The sequence below is a fragment of the Pinus tabuliformis genome, chromosome 8 (assembly GCF_031772625.1).
Source record: "Pinus tabuliformis cultivar Carrire ecotype Pingquan chromosome 8, CPIR1, whole genome shotgun sequence".
Taxonomy (NCBI): Eukaryota; Viridiplantae; Streptophyta; class Pinopsida; order Pinales; family Pinaceae; genus Pinus; species Pinus tabuliformis.
This window is the reverse complement of record NC_142294.1, coordinates 80,627,238-80,633,941: the sequence shown is the minus strand read 5'-3', so window position 1 is coordinate 80,633,941 and position 6,704 is coordinate 80,627,238. Positions and strand designations below refer to the sequence as shown.

General features: G+C 38.1%; 1 pseudogene; it reads left to right on the top strand.

Moving 5' to 3' along the window:
- The first annotated feature begins 4,747 nt into the window (after positions 1–4,747).
- On the top strand, positions 4,748–5,801 carry LOC149234238 (LEAF RUST 10 DISEASE-RESISTANCE LOCUS RECEPTOR-LIKE PROTEIN KINASE-like 1.4 pseudogene; annotated as a pseudogene).
- The last annotated feature ends 903 nt before the right edge of the window (positions 5,802–6,704 follow it).

Sequence of the window (6,704 nt, the reverse complement as noted above, 5' to 3'; positions counted from 1 at the left end):
CAAAAACTTTCATGTGGGTGACTCCTTGCTTTCTCCTACTCCATGCTTCTTCTGGCACTTTGTTCATCACTGCTTTTGTAGGACATCTATTCAAAATATATACTGCACAGTGTACAGCTTCAGCCCAATAATCATTTGGCAAATGCTTTGCCTTCAACATGCTCCTCGCCATATCCATGATTGTTCTGTTTTTCCTTTCAGCAACTCCATTTTGCTGCGGGGTGTACCTTGCTGTAAATTGCTTATGAATTCCATTTTCTCTGCAAAAACGTAAAAATTATTTGGAGATATACTCACCTCCTCTGTCAGTTCTCAAAACCTTGATACACAGCCCACTTTGATTTTCTACAAGTGCTTTGAAATTTTGGAATTTTTCAAACACTTCACTCTTATTCTTCAGAAAATAAACCCAAGTCTTTCTGGTAAAGTCATCAATAAATTTTAGAAAATATTGGCTGCCTGCAAGTGATGGAGCTTGCATCGGTCCACATAAATCTGAGTGGACAATTTCTAAGGGTGCTTTTGCCCTTATGCTTTTCCCAGTTGGAAAACTTTCTCTGTGTTGTTTCCCCAATATACAACCTTCACAAAGGCTGTCTGGCTTTTCTATCAATGGTAATCCTCTTACCATTCCTTTTCTACTCAACAAATTAAGACCTCCAAAGTTGAGATGTCCAAATCTCAAATGCCACAACCAATTTTCATCCTTTGGTACGCTTTGAAGAGCCTCTTGTGTCACTGCTGCAATTACTTCTTTATTTTTCAGATCTGCCCTTATTCTGAGAGGGAACATCCTGTTCCTTGTCATCTTCACTTCAGCAATACAGCGTTTGCTGGGTAATCTGTCCATGATGGTGCATACATCATTCTCAAAGAAAACATTGTAACCCTTCTGAACAAGCTGTCCAATACTCAAGAGATTACACTTCATTCCAGGAACATAATAGACATCTGCTATGGTTTTCTTTTCACCTTTCTTTGTAAATATTTTAACTTCTCCTTTTCCCATAACAGAAATTTTACTACCAGTCCCAAGTGTGACTTGTGACTGCACACTCTGATCTAAAGCAGAAAACAGGGCTATGTTTCCTGTCATATGGTTGCTGCAACCAGAATCTAGAAACCATATATCTTCACTGTTTGTTTCAGCCATATTACAAACTAACAACACATTATCTTGACTGATATTTTCTCTAGTGATATTTGCACTAGATCTATTACTCATATCATGCTGCTTTTTCTTACATTCATTTGCATAGTGCCCATATTTTTTACAATAATAACATTGGACATTGGATTTTTCATACCTTTGTCCTTGAGCATGATGTTGTCCACTTTGTTGGTTGCTGCCATGGCCTTGGTTCTGATTTGGATTGCTGCCTCTTCCTTGAACGTTTGCTGGACTGTTTCTTCCGCCTCTGTATTGGGTTCTGCCTCTTCCTCTCTTGTTTCCTCTGCCTTGACCTCTTCCTCTTCCAAATGACATCTGGGTCTTGAAGGCTTGCTCTAGAGATGAGTTTTCATTTCTACTCAACCTCTGCTCATGTGTTATCAGTGATGCATGAAGTTCATCAACTGAAAAATTTGAGAGATCCTTTGTCTCTTCTATGGTGGTGACAATCACATCAAACTTTGAGGGTAGGCACCTCAATAGTTTCTCCACAATCCTCCTTTCTTCAAGAGTTTCTCCATGAGACCTTATCTGTGTGACCAAACCAATTGCTTGTGTGAAGAATGAGTCAATATTGTCTGACTCCTTCATACGCAGGTTCTCAAAATCTTTCCTCAGCAACTGTAGTTTTGCTGTCTTCACTTTCTCCATGCCTTGATAGGCTGTCTTGAGAGTTTTCCATGCTTCTCTGGATGTATTGGCTGCTGCTATCCTCGGAAACACACTCTCATGCACTGCTTGATATAAGAATACAAGGGCTTTTGAGTCCTTCTTCTTATTGCTCTTCAACAACTCTTTCTCTGCCTGAGTTAATCCAATAAACTCTTCTTCATTTGCTGGCTCTTCAAATCCATATTCAACAAGTTCCCATAAATCATGTGAGGCAAACACGGCTCTCATGGTTATTGCCCAGTAGTCATAATTTTTCCCATTGAACTGTGGGAGCTGGGTATTAAACATACCCACGCTGGTGCTGGCCATTCTTGCAATACTTGACTGTAAAAAAAAATCACTTAATTGTCTTCAGCAGCTACACAAAAAACTAATCTGAAAAATACCTTGACAGCGTTTTCGCTCTGCTGGATAATCTGCTGCAGCAACAAATCTTCTTTCAGCTTCTTTGATGTCTTCAAAGAGCCTGGACAAGCTCTGATACCATGTCGGGAATTTCTGGTTATTCCAAACAAAATACAGTGGAAAAATCCTCTGTTTCCACTATTGAAAATTTTCTGATAAATTCTGAAACAACAAAAATATGAACAGAGAGCAATACTCTGTTTTCTGATAATTCAAAAACACAAGAATAGAGCATAAAATAATACTCTACTTTGCCTCAGGATCAAAAACTGATCAAAATAATACTTTGTCTTTGACACAGAAAAATACTTTGTTTTTAACTCAGAAAAACAGAAAAATTCGTTCTCTGGAAACGGTGTTGCAGCAACACAGTTTTTTTTCAGTTGCTGTAACTTGTGTTGCAGCAACGCTGTTCGTGGTGTTGCAGCAACGTAAATTTTTTCAGTTGCTGTTCGTGGTGTTGCAGCAACGTAAATTTTGACGTCAAGTATTTTTCGACTTACGGTGTAACAGCAACAGGAAATTTTTGACAAAATAACTTTTGGTGTAACAGCAACGCACAGAAAGAAACTTCTGTTTATGAAAATAAACCAACAGATAAAACTAAGTCTTCCTCACGTAGAGGGATCTTCACAAAATATTATGCTAAAGAGCATCTTCCTCTTGACAGAGGGATTACAACAGGAACTCTTCAGTTCCACAAAAACAACTATCTCAAAAAATTTCAGCACTGCTGTGCAATACAAAAAAAACTCTCTTGTTCTACACTGTTGTGTGTTACAAAAGGACTTTCAATCTATTTCCTCTCTATTTTCTACTTCTGTTTCTGTTTCTATTTATAGTGCGGGAAAGGGTCTTCACCGCTTTAACTTGCTGATAAAGTTTATGCTGCTCATGATTAACAGATTTGATCTTTTGTTGTATTTCTTGAGTCGGTGGTGATGAAATCTATGGTTGATAAATGCTATGTCGGCTCGAGGCTGGTTCTTTTCTCTTTCAGCCGTTCAGCTCATTAATATAGTTGTTGAGAAGTAATGATGTAGTGTTGTATCTGATCTTCATCCTTCGGGAACTCAAAAATAATTAAAGAGTGAAAAGATGGTAATGGCGGTGACATAAAAGATCGGGAGAAAATGTGGGGCGCCGGATCACGACAAATGAATAAAGTAGCTGCTGTTGTTCTGTTCACTGCAGTTGAAATTATAATTTCAACGGCTGAGAGGGTCATTTTTCTCTTCCCAGCCCTGGTTCTATGCCCGATGGAATTATATGTTCATCGCCTTCTTCCTTCCCTGCATCGAACCCTGTTCTTCATCATCCTTATTGCCTGCTGTGCCTCTCTATTCCCCTGCTCCTTATGCCTAGACGTGCAATATCAGTATTGCCAAAATACTAGGAGATGTGGGAATCTGAATATACCGTATCCTTTCGGTGTTGGGAATCGCGGATGTGGTCTCCCTAGCTTTCAAATTGACTGTGTGCAGAACTTAGCTCCAGTAATCTCATTTCAGGGCCAGAATTACACAATACTAGATTTTCCCGACCATTATAAGATCTTCGTTATAATTGTGAGGGGCGAGCAGTGCAAATTCTTAGATGATCCCATTGACATGCAGATACCTCCTCCAGCACGTACAGATATCGCTATGAGAATTGCTAAAGAGAACAGGACCCTGAACGTGTACAAGTGTAATAAAGAGGGTCAACTGGACCACTCAATATTGTTTAGCGGGAAATGTAATTCTAGTGTCTCTTACGGTTTGTACGACAATGGGAATTTGATTCTGGGATGTTCTAAGGCACAAGTAACAGTTGATGTGGGATTGATGCAACTGGTTTACAATGACACAAAGAGAGAAAAGCGCTGTAGATCATGTGAAGCAAGTCATGGGATATGTGGTTACCGTTACAATAATACTTCGAATTCAACCGCACCGTTCATCTGCTATTGCAAGGATGGACCTCATACATACAAATGCCCTGGCCACGGTATGCTCTATTTTAAATTTTCGCAAAACTACATGGAACTGCTAGTTTTGAATTTACATTGATACCCATGAAATGGGGTTGTCATAGGTACATGTATATGGCCAATCTTCATCACTCTCATTTGAAGATTGGAACAGTAATATCAATACTTCAACTGAATTCAAAACATCTAAAACATGATGACGTTTTTTTTATATGTATATGTGAATCCTTCCCGTTACTTATGATAGTCGTTGTTATGGCCGCGTTACAGGTCGCCGAACAGCTATTATAATAGGTAAATTCATGATTTCTTCGTATTCTGTTTCTCCGCTTCAACCCTATCGTGAGTCTGTTTCCATTATTCTATTCGGGGTTGGATGAAGATCACATGGATATTAATCTCTTCATTCCAACGCAGGTTGCTATGTTGGAGGAGCTGCGCTGCTAGCGGTACTATTCTTAGCTTCTCACTTGAAGAACAGAAAACCTCCTCCTAGCAGTCGTGTTTCTAGATATTTTTCAGGGCGCAAGATGGGCAATTTGCGAATATTCTCTTACGAAGCACTTCGCGAGTCTACAAATTGCTTCCACGAGGAGAACGAACTTGGGGTTGGAGGGTTCGGGTCGGTGTATCTGGGTAAACTCTGGGACGGACGGGTTGTGGCCGTAAAGAGACTTTATCAGGATAACTCTAGGACATCGAGCAGTTCATCAATGAGGTGAAGATATTTTCGACCTTGAACCATCCACATCTCCTTCGTCTTTATGGCTGCACCCCTGCAGAAAGTCCAGAGCTGTTGCTTGTGTACGAATATGTCCCAAATGCGACCCTGGCCGATCATCTTCATGGCGATCGAAGAAACCCCAAGGGATTACCATGGAATACTCGCTTGAACATTGCTATTCAAACTGCTCAGGCCTTGGCTTTCCTTCACAGCCTTGAGTCGCCCATATTACACAGAGATGTGAAATCCTCTAATATTCTCCTGGACGAGAATTTGGATATCAAATTGGCTGATTTTGGGCTTTGCAGGCTTCTGCCTGTGGATGCCTCACATGTCACTACTATCCCACAAGGATCTCCAGGGTATGTTGACCCAGAGTACCATCAGTGCTATCAGCTGAATGAGAAATCCGATGTCTACAGCTTCGGGGTCGTTTTGGTAGAGATAATCTCTGCCAAAATAGCGATGGACATAAATCGAAACAGAAAGGAAATCAACCTTGCTAACCTGGCGATAAGAAAGATTCAGGAAGGGACTTTGCATGAACTAGTGGATCCGCAGTTGGAGTTTCAAGTAAATCACGAGGTGAAGGTAATGGTAAGTGCAGTTGCAGAATTGGCGTTGAGATGCATGGCGTCAGAGAGGGATGAGAGACCGGATATGAAGGAAGTTGTTGCTCAACTTGAGAAAAACAGGCATTGGAGTGATACTTCAACTGGTTCAGTGGAGAACAATTAGGACCGTCTTCCAGCATCAAGCAGCTAAACACAGCGCCGTTATCTCCCTTCTCTGTACATGAGAAGCTGCCCAGTATATGGATAAGCTCCACTCCAAACCTAAACATAAGTACATAAACCTTTCCGCTTTACGTAGGTAGATAATTATTGTTTTTGTATTTTGTAATGTTTTATTTCTTTTATTTGGTTTAATAATAGGTTCGAGACTTTTTTTTACAAGAACTTGAAGATTAAGATTGTGTATTTTTGTTATTTATTTATTTAATATTTTAAAAAATATTTATTAAAATGTACAAATTATAGAATTTAAATTTATCATTTTAAAAAACAAAATAAATTAAAAGAATATTATAAAAAAACATCTCCTAATTGAACTACTCCTAATATTTCTAAGCCTATATGTAAGAGTAAGACTAACTATGTACCATTAATTGGTAATGGTATAGAACCGATGACAAACATACTAATCAGAGCAGTACATAAACTTCCTATAGCTAGTAGATCATGGAACTCAGACTATGTGGGCTATGTTATGCACACAAGTTTACTAAGATTATTAGGTATAGAACTGAAATTTATCATTTTAGAAAACAAAATAAACTTAAAAAATACTATCCAAAAATAAAGAACATCTCCTAATTAAACTACTCGTAATAGTTCTAAATTTATGTGGTTACATAAATAAAGGCGTTGGCGATTTAGTTAAATTTATGTGCTGACATCACTTAAGGGGTTGGTGATTTAGTTTTTTTAATAAAAAATAAAAAATATAAATTATTTAGTTAAGGTCGAAAAAAATTTCTCATGTAATCTTTATCAAAAAAAATTGTTTAATTCATTATCGATTATACCAAGTTGAATACAAAAATATATAAAATTTATTGAAAAATTCCACTTTCAAAAATATATTAACAGTTGTACATATGTAAAAGTTACGATCTAATAATCAATATAAAGAAGTTTTTCATTATTCTTTGAAAAAACAAGTTTCACATTTAAATCCGTTTGATTAGTGTTTTTAAA